Source organism: Lipotes vexillifer, unplaced genomic scaffold (assembly GCF_000442215.2).
Source record: "Lipotes vexillifer unplaced genomic scaffold, Lipotes_vexillifer_v1.1 scaffold316, whole genome shotgun sequence".
NCBI classification, from domain to species: domain Eukaryota; kingdom Metazoa; phylum Chordata; class Mammalia; order Artiodactyla; family Lipotidae; genus Lipotes; species Lipotes vexillifer.
In genome coordinates this window covers 487,437-502,006 of record NW_006780802.1, presented here as the reverse complement: position 1 = coordinate 502,006, position 14,570 = coordinate 487,437, and positions in this window count along the sequence as shown.

Here is a 14,570-nt window from a genome sequence, read left to right as displayed (position 1 = left end):
TAGGATTGACATATATAGACTAATATGTATAAAATAGATAACTAATAAGAACGTGCTGTATAAAAAAAAAAAAAAAAAAAAAAACAGGGCAGAAGACTCATTTTTTCAGTTAACTACTGTTGTTTTACAAGCCGCCTCCAAATTTAGTGACTTAAACAAAGACCGTTTTACTTGCTCATGATTCTTTGGGTTAGGAATTCAGGCAGGGCTCAGTGAGGATGGCTCTTCTCTGCTCCATTTCCTCTTGACTGGGGTACCTCAGCTGGAGGATCCAGGGTGACCTCATCCACTTGTCTGGGCCTTGGCGCTGATACCTGGGTGGGGCACCTTGGTTCTCTTCCACATGCTTCCTCTCTCTCTCTCTCTCTCCCCCCCTGCCATGTGGTCACACATCATTCAGTAGTCTAGCCCAATCATTTTTATATGGTGGATGTCTTCCAAGGAGTGAAAGGGATTACACAGCATCAATTTCACTGTGTTCTGCTGGTCAAAGCAAGTCCAAGGGCCAGCATAGAGTCAAAAGATTGGGATTCCACTCTTGATGGGAGAATGATACAGGCACATTGCAAAGGGGATGTGGTTCTGCTGATTGAAAGAAGCCAGACACAAAAGAGTACATTATGTATGATTCTATTTATGTGAATTTCTGGAAAAGGTAAACTGATCTAGAGGAAAAGAAAGTAAATCACTGGTTGCCTGTGGCTGAAGGGCGGTGACAGCAAAAAAGCATGAGGGAACTTTGGGGGATGATAGAAATGTTCTGTACCTTGATTGTGGTGGTGTATACACAGGGAACATTTGTCAAAATGTGTGCATTTTATTACAACTATTTGGTAAAGTATAGCAAAAAAGTAGGAGGTAGGAGGGACTGTGGGACCATCTTCAGAAATAATCTGCTGTATATAAAAGCTGAGATCTGAAAGAACCTTTGAAGATCATCTGATCCAGTGTCTTCACTTTACAGATAAGGAAAATGAGGCCTAGAAAGAGGAACTTACCAAAGGATACTCTGTTAGTGACAACATCAGGATTGCAACCCAGTCTTCTGACCACAGTCTTCCTCTAATCAAATTGGGGAAAAGGATTCCCCAGGCCTGTGTCCCACTGAGGCTCACTTAGACGTAAGCATGTCTGAAAGTGAAAGCTGGACCGTTAGAGCTGTCAATATCCCTTTGTACTCCAGAAGTTTCCAGGAGTCTCCAGTGCTCAGATTTCTGCACTCTGTTCCTAGTTCTGAGAGACTATGGACAAGTTCCTGTAAGTTAGCGCCTGTAATAAATATGAATGGAGCAATATTTATACATAGACGCGAACACTGCGTGGAAGAAATAAGAGAAGAGCAGCTTTGCCACAGCTAGCTTTGTCTACTGCGCTGCCTCTGGGTTTTCTGCGAGGGTGCTGCCTGGGAAAGGGCAAGGAGGTCTGTGGAGCTAGAGAAACGTTATTATTCACTTAGGTCTTACTAAAGTAATAAACCCACCTTTTAGGCTCGTAAGGTAAGAATTATTGCTAGCTTTCATAAAGTGCTCCACAGAGTAAGATAAGGTTGAAATAATAAAAAATAGTACTGCCACTCATAGTAATATGCAAATGTTAGAACATATTTAGGGAATGTGAAAAAATGAATACAGTTCATGCTCTACCTTTACTATACTGTCTTTACTTGGAAGAAATTATTTCAAACCTTGTCCAAATTGTCTCGGACATTTATCAGATGTATCCAACTCCTTTGGATGCCAAAGAGCCTTTTAAAAATTATCTGTGAGAGATGGCAGAATGCTGTGGCCTGAAATGATGTGTGGCCGGTACAGAAGAGAGTAATAACCTGCTGATCTTGAGCAATTACCCAGAGAACTATGGACTTGAACTGTGGAGGGACTCTGAACTTTTTGCTAACACGAAGTCACTTTTGGAATTAGTTACCATAACACTAAAAATGAATGATTCAGCAAGAGAAGTTTTTTCGAGAGAACATCACTCTGATAGATTTCTGAAGCTTGGAGTTTTCTTCATTTTACTTTTAGGTTGTTGTCATTTTGCCATTTTTCTGTTACCTGTATCTTAAAAATTATTATATAGTAAGCATCTTATTAAGTGAAGGGACACTAATTTGCATCTTGAACTTGTGGTTTCTGTCTCAAAGCTGCTGTTTGAGAGGAGCCTGTTCTTTCACAAACTTGAAGGGCAGTTGCAGAATAACTCCACTGGCCTAACACTAATGCCAGGTGGAAAGTGATGCATTTATGGAAATAATTCAAGCCAAAGAAATCTACTCTTGTTTGGATTACCCCAGCTGGGCAGTACTTTGTTCCTGAATGGATTCCCCTTGGCTTAAGTTGGGTTAAAGAGGGCAAAACAATATGGGATATAAGGGAATCAGCCCAGGGCTCTCTTAGAGTTTAACCTCAGCAATCCTATAAAACTTAGCTTGGTCTAGGCCAGGCATTCTCAACTAAAGACCTTTTTAAAAGTTACACTTTCACTCCATGGTTGCCATGTTTTGAAATATCTGGATTGCCCAAAATGTAGTAACCCTTGTAGCTTTTACTGAGGTCCATGCACATTTTGGTAAGGTTTTTTTGATAGCACTGGGAACCATGGACAGATCACCAGTACAACCGTAAGAGCTCAGGAACCCAGCATGATAGGAAACTCACGAGGGAGATCAACCAAGACTGCTAGGTCTTCTACATCCCTGCCAACCTGGCTCCCACTTCCCACCATCACCACTGTTCCTCTGGAACCCATGGTGGTTTTAATCACTTCCTATTCACGCCATTGGTGAGGGAGGTGTTCGCACCCTAGAGTTATGGGGACGGCCAGACACACAACCCCTGACACTGGACAGAAGAGATTGACAGTTTATTGGTCACCTACACTCACAGCTGGGAGGAGGAGGACACTGCACACAGGGCCACGTGCAGGTTGCACTCGAGGATGGAATGAACAACCATGACTTGTGTGGGTTGGGCAGACTTCTTTGTAGCGTCAAGAGGGTCAAGTGCCCCCTGATTCCCATGGGAGGATGTGACTGGCTTATTTGAATTCTGAGGGCTGGCAGGGAACTGAAACCCACCACTCAGGGATTAGCACCTGGTCCATTTAATAAGGAGCATTGTTTGGCTGGGGGACCTTATCCTCTGGAGCAGAGTGGGGAGGGGAACTTGTGGTTAGGCCATTTGAGGTCTCCCATTTTTCCCCAGATGTCAAGACATACATAATATTGGGCCTTAATTTTAGGCCTTATGCCACAATAGCCAAGTCAGGACATTATATCTAGACCACCATGTACAATGTCCTCTTGTAACTGGGAGGGAAAATAAAGGTGGAGTGAGGCAAAGGGTGCAAGCCAAATCTTTCTAGTTAATACTTCCAGTTAGTCACATAGCAAATGCTCACTGAATATCTTCACGTGCCAGCACTAGACGAGGCCTTGAGACTTACAGGTGAATGGAGCCCAGTCCTATTTTGAAAAAGTCAAATGGAGGAGAAACGGAGGACATGAGCAGATGGTCATACTGGGTGACAGATGCAGGAGCCAAGATTTGTGCCTGTGCTGTGAGAGCACAGTGATGGGGGCAGGTCATCCAGGGATGAGGGCCCGTGACCCCTGAGCTGGCCTTGAAGGATGAGTAGGGGTTTGCCAGTCAGAGAAGGGAGAGATGGGGGCATCATATCAGAAGGACCAGCATGACCAAAGGTGGAAATGATCACGACATGATAAAAATAAGTGACAAATAGTCCCGCAAGCAGGGGGAGGGGTGGGTGTTGTTAGCCTAGTGATTGGGGCAGGATTGACACAGCCTCAGAGAGGCAGCCTGGGATAGGCAGGAACATTGTACTGCGAGGGCCGCCCTGGAAGCTTCTGCTTCTGTCACCCTCCTTCCCCACATTTCCCTCCAGTCCTCTGTCTCCTGCCGGCATCTTGTCATATTGCAGAATCAGATACTGCCCTTATCTAACCGGGGCAGGGGTGATGGGAGCAAGATGAGAGGCGAAGAGAGGAGTGTGCTAAGGGGACCAGAATAAACTTCACGCTCCTGACCATCTCGCCAAAGCCTGCCTCTGAATACATGTGCAACATATTGTGCCAAAGGTCCCAGGCACAGGCCAGGCTAACTGGGCACTGCCCAAGCTCTGTCACGAGCGCTCAGGTCACCCGACCTCTCTCTCCTGCTGCTGCTCTTGGCATCTTCTCCACGCTCTGCTTCTGCTCTCCTTGGCCATGACGGTCAACTCTGTAAAAGCCAGAGACTCCTCTAGAGACTGAGGAGGCGGGAACCAAGCAGCTAATTTTCCCGGAGCAGAAATAAGGTAGAGGGAATTAAACGTATTTTTATCCAGTTCAGGAACTCTGCCATCAGCAGTCCTACTTTAGACGGATAGATCGTCAAGCTGTATTTATTTTCTTATACAATGTTCTGCTTTCACATGTGCTGATATCTTGGATTGGAAATTGCCTTCCCTTCATCTCTCCCTAGGTTCTCATCTGGAAAACTCCTACTCTTCTTTCAAAACCTAGTTCAAAAGTCACCTCCTTAAGAAGCCTCCCTCTGGCAAGCTAGTTTCTTCCTTCTGGCACTCCCTTAGCAGCTATTTTATACTTTTTTAAAAACACTGAACACGTTGATTATAATTCTGTTTGCATGCATTTTCTTCACTCTTATCTAAATTCCTGAGGCATCTTTGTTTCCATAACAACCAGCCATAACAGACATGTGCATAGTAGGTATTCGGTAAAACTTAAATGAATAAAAAGCCAAAGAAAACATTAAAATAAAAATCATACATATGGATCAAGCTTCCAACTACCAATTTATAGAAAATAGAGTACAGAAAAAGATGTTTTTCTTTTCCTGCCACCCCAGGATATAATCAGCAAAATCCTGAGAGAAGAACCCCTTTAGGACAAACACCCCAGTTTCCTGGAAAATAAATTACAAAGGGGAAAGAGAGTTGGAGGAGGACCAATAATTTAAAAGGGACTTAGGAGACCCATCAAACAACTGCAAAGCATGGACTTTACTCAGATCTTGATTTTTAAAAAATATTAGATTATGACACGTATGAGACCTTGGAAATTTGAACGCGGGACATTTGATGACTTTAAGGACTGATTGTTAATTGTTTCAGATGTGATAATGGTGATATGTTGATATGTTTACTTTGAAAAGAAAGTAGTCATTATATTTTAGAGATAAGTTCTGAAATGTTTATGAGTGAAATTATATGTCTGGAATTTGCTTCAAAGTAATATGGGAGGGAAGAAGTGGATGAGAGTGTGAATGGGGCAAGTTTGGCCATGGGGTTGATGGTTGTTGAGGCTGAGTGATGGGTGGACACAGAAAGAATCACCCTATACATATTTTTATGTATGCCTGAAATTGTTATTGCATTATTTAAAAACAATAAAAAGTCTTTAAAATTCTTGAATGTTTTGCATTTATACTTTGCTGTACAGTAACTATTTGCTGTACACTTTGCTGTACAGTAACTATTTTAAATAACAAAATTGAAATGATTACTACTCACCTCAATGTGAAAAAAAATTTGTTTAAGGGATGCGTATCTGTGGTTTTATTGTGTATTTGTGCTAGAATATTTTCCAAAGGAACATCTTTATTTAAAAAAAATAAGTAAAGCCAGTTAGAAAGTAGAGGGCTTATATTGAGAACTTCACTTTCTTTCTTCTTTTTTTACAAATTTATTTTATTCAAGTATAGTTGATTTACAATGTTGTATTAATTTCTGCTGTACAGCAGAGTGATTCAGTTACACATATATATTCATTCTTTTTCATATTCTTTTCCATTATGGTTTATCACAAGATATTGAATATAGTTCCCTGTGTTATACAGTAGGACCTTGTTGTTTATCCATTCTATATATAATAGTTTGCATCTGCTCATCCCAAACTCCCAATCCATCCCTCCCCTACTCCCCCTCCTGCTTGGTAACCAAATCTGTTCTCTATGTCTGTGAGTCTGTTTCTGTTTTGTAGATAAGTTCATTTGTGTCAGATTTTAGATTCCACATATAAGTGATATCGTATAGTATTTGTCTTTCTCTTTCTGACTTACTTCACTCAGATAATCTCTAGGTCCATCCATGTTGCTGCAAATGGCATTATTTCCTTCTTTTTTATGGCTGAGTAGTATTCCATTGTATATATGTACCACATCTTCTTTATCTATTCATCTGTTGAGGGACATTTAGTTGTTTCCTCATCTTGGCTATTGTGAATAGTGCTGCTCTGAATGTAGGGGTGCATGTATCTTTTTGAATTATGGTTTTCTCTGGATATATGCCCAGGAGTGGGATTGCTGGATCATATGGCAACTCCATTTTTAGTTTTTTGATGAACATTCATACTGTTTTCCATAGTGGCTGTACCAATTTACGTTCCCAACAGTGTAGGAGGGTTCCCTTTAGAAATTCACTTTCTTAGCCAATTTTTGGGAACACGTCTGTTTTTCAACATATATAGTTGAATCAACTACTAAACTGTATTAATATTTATTGCCAGTTGCAGACAGTTCTCAGGTGCAAAGCAAATTTGGAAAAATAGTTTCTAAGCACAATCTCCAACAACTTTAGCAATAAGTAGATTTTAAAGTTTGTTCACTTCCATAAAGTCCAAAGTTCTATAAGTTAAACAGTGAGTTTCCAAGGGTGCTTATCGGTGTGAATAAACAAGGTGTGGTGATACTCAGACAGGCAGTTTTTGAAAAAAAAAAAAAACAAAGAAAAAAACCTTCATTGAGTCAGTTTGCACAATACTGGTTACTTAGAGAGAACATTTTATTATCTGTATCTTCAACATAATATTGCCTTCAAATTTGTGAGAAATATCTTCTGAAACTTAAATATTATAAATAAAAATTTGTTTTTTTTTTGTCAGATTTGCCTAATGTAATCTGGGGATGAGGGGTCATTTTCCTACTCCTTCTGCAGCTCTCACCCTGTGAATTACGGGCACTCAGTCAGTTGGTCCTTGGAACCAATGGTCACCATTAAGTGTGTGTTTAGTTAACATAGCACTGTTATATGTAAAAGTTTAGTTTTTAAGTTAATTAAAAATATTCCTCAGTTTTTAATGTATCTTGAGATTTTTTAAGGTGTGTGTGAGTATTGCTGTATGACCAGGAAGTTTATTGAATGTCTACTGTGCCCCCTAATATGCTCAGTTGCTTTGAAAAGTCACAACTCATTCATTTAAACCTACCCATATACCTCGGGAAGAGTTTTATTATTTCCACTTTGCAAATGGGAAAAGTAAGACTCAGAGAGGCTAAGAGACTTGTCTAAGGTCACAGCTTGTAAGCAGTGCAGGGCGTCAAGTGTTGGCTACCCTGGTTTATATTCTTCTGCCCTGTGCCCTGTTTAATTGTCTTCTCCTCAAGGTTGTGAGCCCCTTGAGAGCAGTCTTTCATTAGTCTAAACATGGAAGTGGATGTTTAATAAATATTTGTTAGATGATCTCAGCAAGTCATCCAAGTGTCAACACCATACAGCTGTAACCTCCTTAGGCCAGGAGCTGGGGTTTGTGGCCCATATGTTCCAAGCTGGCCTTTGGGACTGTGTATGATTATAAAATAACCACCTAAGAAAAATGTTTGAGAATACATCTGGAAGCTTAAACCTACATAAAGAAAAAGTGCGAAAAGGAATGATTCCAAAGAATAGGGTCCAGGTTGAAAAACATTGAGGTTTAAATTTGGAAAATGACAAATCGACCGGAAAGGTTGATACAGTTTGGTCTTCACTCTATAGTTTTACTTCAGAACAAGTAGAGAAATTAACAACCTATGGAAGAAAATTCCTAGAACACTGGGATCAAGTCAATACACCTGATGGTTCTGGAAGACAGGATTTTCAGAGGTAAAAATACAATAGATCACTCCCTGAACTCCCTTCCTCAGCCTGTGGGTGTCTACCTGACTTCCCTTGGCCAGGAAGGAATAGTTCCCTAACGTGGCCTTATCTATGGTATCAGTGCAGCCTCATCAGAGATGAGGCACTTAACTCAAACTGCCATATGCTTTGACAAATGTGATGGTTAATTTTGTGTGTTAACTTCATTGGCCATGGGTTGCCCAGATACTTGGTTCAACATTATTCTGGGTGTGTCTGTGAGGGTGTTTCTAGATGGGATTCGCATTTGAATTGGTACACCGAGTAAAGCAGATGGCCCTTCCAGTATGAGTGAGCCTCATCCTCCATTGAAGGCCTGAATAGAACACAAAGGGAGAGGGTATAGAGAGAACTTTCTCTCTTTCTGTCTGTCTTTGAGTTGGGACATTGGTCTTCTGTCTTTGGACTTGGACTCAGAGTGGAATTATACCATGGGCTCTCCTGAGTGTCCAGCTTGCAGACTGTGTACCTTGGGACTTTTTAGCCTCCATAATTGCGTGAGCCAGTTAGTTATAATAAATCTCTGTCTCTGTCTCTTTTTCTCTCTCTGCCTCACTCTGTATATATCACATTGGTTCTGTTTATCCTGAAAAACCCAGGACCAATACAACAGGTGAGATGTTAAATAATAGCTAATAATACTACCTACCATTTATTGCATGCCAGTACCTGCCAGGGGCAGTACTAAACATTTTACACAAGTCATCTCATGTAATCTTTAAAGAACCAAATGAAGAAACTAAGCTTCAGGGAGTTGTGACTTTTCAGCTAGAAGTTTCAAAACTGGGTCTGTCGAACTCTAGAGCCCAGGCCTTTTCTTGCAGTTGTGATGCTGGGTGAGGATGGCCAGCAGTGCCATGAAAGAGGATTTGTGTTTAACGAGCTCTTGTGGCAAAAGTTTGTAAGCATTCAAAGTTACTGAGGAGCTGTGCCCTAGAAAGATGTAGAGAAAACCGTGAAGGTGACAGGCCTAGGAACGAAGGCCTGGCGCAAGGCCCCCAAGGAGCTCTTGAGCAGCAACTCAGTATTTAACGTTCAGAATACAAAGCCAAAAAGTAAACTAACTCTAAGGTGGAGTCTGCATTTTCAAAGAAAGGAGGCTCACTTTCACGAAAGGGGCAAAACTGAGTAGATGAAGCTATTGGAAAATTCGCCCTGCTGTCTCTAGCACCTAGACTTCCTGCCTCAGGTCCTCCCTGTGCTGTGATAGCTCAGCACAGCTAGCAGAGGTGCTCTTCCAAAGAATCGAGGTTATTGTAGGCTCTTTGAGGGCAGGTCCTGGGGTCTTGATGAGACTCCGATCTGGGAGATTCTAAGCAAATATTTGCCGACTGTTCCAGGGATCAGAGCATGCTGAGTGAGAACTAGGGCCACCTTCATTATCCTCTTTTTCCCATTGCCATGGAATGTGTGGGACAAGGGCTGCTGTCCTGCTGTGCCAGTTCCTTTCTCGCTCCTACTGCAGATGGACTGACTTGGCCTGGTGTGAGGACACGCTTAGCTTTCCCCAGTATCGTAATTCATAAGGTCCTTTAATTTTTTCTTTTCTTAAAACGTCGAGTGGGAGAATGGCTAAGATGAAAAAGGTATATAACAGCAAGGGTTTGTGAGGATGTAGAGCAACTGGAATGATCATATACTCTGCTGGTGGGAGTGTAAACTACTGCAGCCACTTTGGAAAACTGAGAGTACCTAGTAAAGCTAAACACACACATGCCCTTTACCCTAAGGTGCAGCAATTCCACTCCTAGGTGTATAGACCAACAGAAGGGTGTACACACGTACTAGGATCCTCACAGCAGTGTGTATTAGCCTCAAACTAGAAACAAAGTGCCCATCTACAGTAGAATAGATAAGTAAATTGTGGCATTTTTATGCAAGGGAATACTACATGGCAATGACAGGAAGACACTACAACTACGTGCAACTGTATGTGTGAATCTCACATGTTGGACAAAGGAAGCCGGATGCAAGAGAATCCATTCTCTGTGATTCCATTTCTATAACAGTAAGATGTTTACATTAAAATATGAAAACATTTCCTAAAGATAAACCAGCCTGTGGCCTTACGACTGCGGGTCATAGTTACGTGGTGTGTGGGGGGAGGCACTGGGCGCGGCGGGGCTCTCGGGTGCTGTGAATGCTCTGCTGCTTGATAAAGTCGCTCGTCGCATGGCTTTATACACTTTGTGAAAATTCATCAAGCTGTGCACTTATGATTGGCCCACTTTTCTCTATGTGTGTTATAGGTCAATGCAATTTACCAAAAAAAAAAAAAAAAGTGCAGTGAACTATTTGAAACTTCTCTACTAAAGAAAGTCTTTTAAATTGTGGGTTAACCCTGACATTGTTTCTTCACAAGAAGTGAACTCAATTCTGAACTCTTATATCATTTATAATATACAAATATCATGATGCTTTGTGTTACTAGCAATGATTAGTCTCAAAAATGTTCTGTAAAATAGTAGTTTTCTATTTAGAAAGAAGCCCATTTGCCAACACTTACGTAGGAATCATTTAATGAGAAGCATATGAGTTTCATCTAGTCTGAAACTGCTTTTACATCTTCTGTTTCCATAGAACAAAACTGATTGCCACTTTTTTTAAACATAAATTTATTTTATTTATTTTTGGCTGCGTTGTGTCTTCGTTGCCGCGTGCGAGTTTTTCTCTAGTTGCAGCGAGCGGGGGGCTGCTCTTCGTTGCGGTGCATCGGCCTCTCATTGCGGTGGCTTCTCTTGTTGCGGAGCATGGGCTCTAGGCGCGCAGGCTTCAGTAGTTGTGGCACGCGGGCTCAGGAGTTGTGGCTCGTGGGCTCTAGAGTGCAGGCTCAGTAGTTGTGGCGCACAGGCTTAGCTGCTCTGTGGCATGTGGGATCTTCCCGGACCAGGACTGGAAACCTGGACACAATGCAGGCTGTGTCCCCTGCATTGGCAGGCGGATTCTTAACCACCACACCACCAGGGAAGCCCCTGATTGCCAGTTTTTTAAGGAACAGTAAGTAGGTCAATTTCTGAAGGCCAGTAGCTGATAATTTCTAACCCATTAGTTTGCTAATAAAATCAAACACAGGAAATCCAAAAATTCTTTGCATCGGAGTGAACTTACAGTATAAAACTTCTTAAAACCACCAGTACACTGATATCAAAAGTGTTCCCTGACACTGTGAGTCTAGGGAAGCAAATATACATTTCGATATTCATCCCAATGTAAGGTGCCTCACAGGGGCTCAAAGGGAGCTGTGACTACATGTAATATAGATTGTCATGCTTTAAGTTCAGACTCTGACAATATACTGTTGCATGGTTAAAATCAATATGGTAAGTGTTAAGTGTAACATGGCCAAATGGCATTTAAAATTTAAAAAACAGAGAGAGCACTCAAATCCAACCCATTAAAATGTTCTTCCTTTCCTGCAAGTTGAATGGTGAATCTGTTTTCAGAAGCTGATTTATTTCTTCCCAGGCCTTGTACTTACGTCCCTCTCCTTGGATATTTTGTTGAGTAGAGAAGTCACCTTAAAACTCAAGGTCCCAGGCCAACTTTTCAAAAGGGGTCTCTTTTAAAGCCCAGTGTTTCCAGAAGCACCCTCAGCATGTTCCTTCTATCATAACAGTAGTAGTAGTAGTGGTAGTAATGACAACAGCAACAATAACAGCTAACATTTATATAATGATTTCTGTGTACTGGGAACTTGTTTTAGTCAGTTAGGGCTGCTGCAACAGAGTACCATGGAGTGGGTGGTTTAAACAACAAGGATTTATTTCTCACAGTTCTGGAGTCTGGGAAGTCCAGTATCAAGGTCTAGTGAGATGCCACTGCCTGGTGTGCAGACAGCTGACTTCTCCTTGTATCCTCATGCGTCGGGGAGCAGAGAGAGAGAAAGCAAACTCTCTTGTGTCTCTTCTTATATGGGCACTAATTCCATTCATGAGGGCTCTACCCTCAAAACCTAATCATCTCCCAAAGGCCCCCTTGTAATACCATCACACTGGAGGTTAGGACCTCAACATATGGCTTTTGGGGGGCTACAAACATTTAGTCCATAACAGAACTGTTTTAGGTGTTTTCTGTATATTAAACCATTTAATCCTGCCAACAACACAGTAAGGCAACTATTAAACCATCATCCTCATTGTTCCATTTTGTAGGGGAGAAAACTGAGGCACAGAAAGGGGAAGGGACTTGTCCAAGACTGTATAGCTAGTAGGGGAAGGAGTCAGGATTCTGGCTCTGGACAGTGATTCTCAACGTTGATTGCACGATGGATTCACCTGGAGACCTTTTTAAACTCTAATGCCTGGGTCTCAGCTGCAGTGTCCCCACCCCATGCCCCGCCCCAATTCCAGATCCTAGTTTAATTTTTCAGGGATTTAAAAAATATTCCTTGGGCAATTCTAGTGAGTGGCCAGGGTTGGGCCTCTGGTCTGGGGCCCGGCATCTTAGCATCCTCCTATACAGTCATGAGAAACTCTTGAGGAGACACTGTACCTTGGTTCCTGTGATTTTCCCCTTTGGGCACAAATTGGTTAAGTCAATGGAAGGACAAATCTTGTGAATGAGATAATGACAGCCCATGGGCATCAGCCAGCCAAAAGGTTTTAGGCAAGTGCCTCAGGACTTAGTTTTTTCATCTGCAAAGCAAAGGGTTTGACTTGAATATTTCCTGCTTCCTTCCAGTCCTATGAGTCTATGAATGAAATCAATATATTAAACCCTTGATTATCCATGAGGGGATGATCCACAGAAAGTGTTTAATCTGAGGACTAGCTTCCTTCAGTCAAACTTCTTATCAACTGGTGTACACCCAGGAATGCATATCAATTTGATTTTTGGCCTAAGCAGAACATAATGAGGAAGGAAAGAATCATGTGTGTTTGCGTGTGTGTACATGTGAAAACCATGCAAAAGATAAATTAAATGATTTGGAGGGATTATCTGCTGTTTTGGATTATCCACATCATTGCCCCCTCCAAGAGCGTTGATAATTGAAAGTTGCCTGTAGACTGATTGCTGACAGCTGAAGGATCCATGTTGCCAAGGAAGCTATGGCTGTAAGCCAAATAGCAACCTGATTAATTATCCTTTTATTTGTGCTGTCCCAGTGCTCCATCCTCTTCCCTCACCAGAGTGGTGTCCAGTTTCAGGAGCTTGGAAGAGAATAGTAAGCCCCCCCACAAATGAACAGCCCCTCTTTCCTGAGGCAGAAAGTACTATAGCGAGGTTTCTCATCCCTCCTCAGGTCTTTTGCTCACTGCCCCACTTGCTGACTCTACCTAAGATAATAATTAAATCAAGGACCAATAATTAAATCATTGGTCCAGTCACACTGGCTTTCCACATGGAGGATTTCAGCAAAATGCTCTCTGTTTTTCAATATGATGCATATGGAGGTTGCCCAAAATAGTACAACAGAGGCTTCAAGATAAGAACAAACTGCCATGGCTAAGAGACTAAACCTTATCCGCAGTAGCTCTATGCTGACTGGACTTAAGTAATTATCCTCAGGGTTTTAGCTTGGAGTAACACACAGAATTCTGACTGCCTTTTCTAAAACCAGTTTTAAACAACTGGCTTTCACAAGGGTATTAAATAGGCATTGAACTTATGACTGCAGGGCAGAGCATTGGTGGCAGGAGGGTATGGTCTCTGGTCTACACCACCTGCAGGAAGAGCCCGGCAACAGAGACGAGCCCATGTGTGTTTCTCCACAGCCTGGGCTAATATCAGGGCTGAGGGGTACTTCTTACCATGACAATTTGTGGATTCCAAAGGCTTTCCCTGCCCATGACTCAGTCAGTGCCCTCAGCAGAGTCCTCCAGTCCCTGAGGAGCCACTTTCTGATTTGTACTGGGCGCGCCCACCAGGGGCCAGCTCTATACCGGTCTGCTAGGGCTTTCCCTCCAGGGCTGGCCTCTGGGATGTGTCACCTTAACTCTGGGAAACAAGACCCAGGAAGAGGGTGGTTCTACCCAGCACCAGAGCCTTTCCTGGCCGACAGCTTTCCTTGTGATGAAGTCAGGTAGACCTCAGGCGTCTGCTCCATCTGAGGCTCAATGGTGGTGATTATTTCACTGAGGACCAGTCTGATTTTGCATAGATTTTAAACAAATCTTTTAAGAGTAGGGTCCTATCCTGGGGGCAGCTGGAGGGGGACAGATTTCCTCTTAGAACGTGAGCTTTGAAGTGCACTCTGCCGGCTCTCTTGCTCTGGGCTTTTCAGGAACACAGTTGTACATTGATTTGGGAGTTTCTCCTAATGGGCTGGAAAACACAGCTTTCCTGTTGGGGGGGTGGCTCAGTGAAGCAGCTATTTTAAAAACCACACAGAGACCCCCTCCAGTGAGGTCGTTCCAGACACTTCCTGAGGTCAATAAAAAGAAGCTGAGCCTGTGTTTCTTTTAGTGGAATAGACAAGTTCTCAGATACTTGGACACTGATTTAGGCATAGATTTGTGCTTAAACCACATGAACAGATTACTCTGGTATCTGAGCCATATAGATAAGTTGATTTCACTATCTATACTTGTCTGTATATGTAACTTATTAGCTTGTCTTAATGCCTTTCTTCCAAAGAACAATTTATTTAGCCTTTAGAAAACACATTGATTTTTAAGTAATAATATCATTTTATAAAATAACTTTAGCTTAGTCTA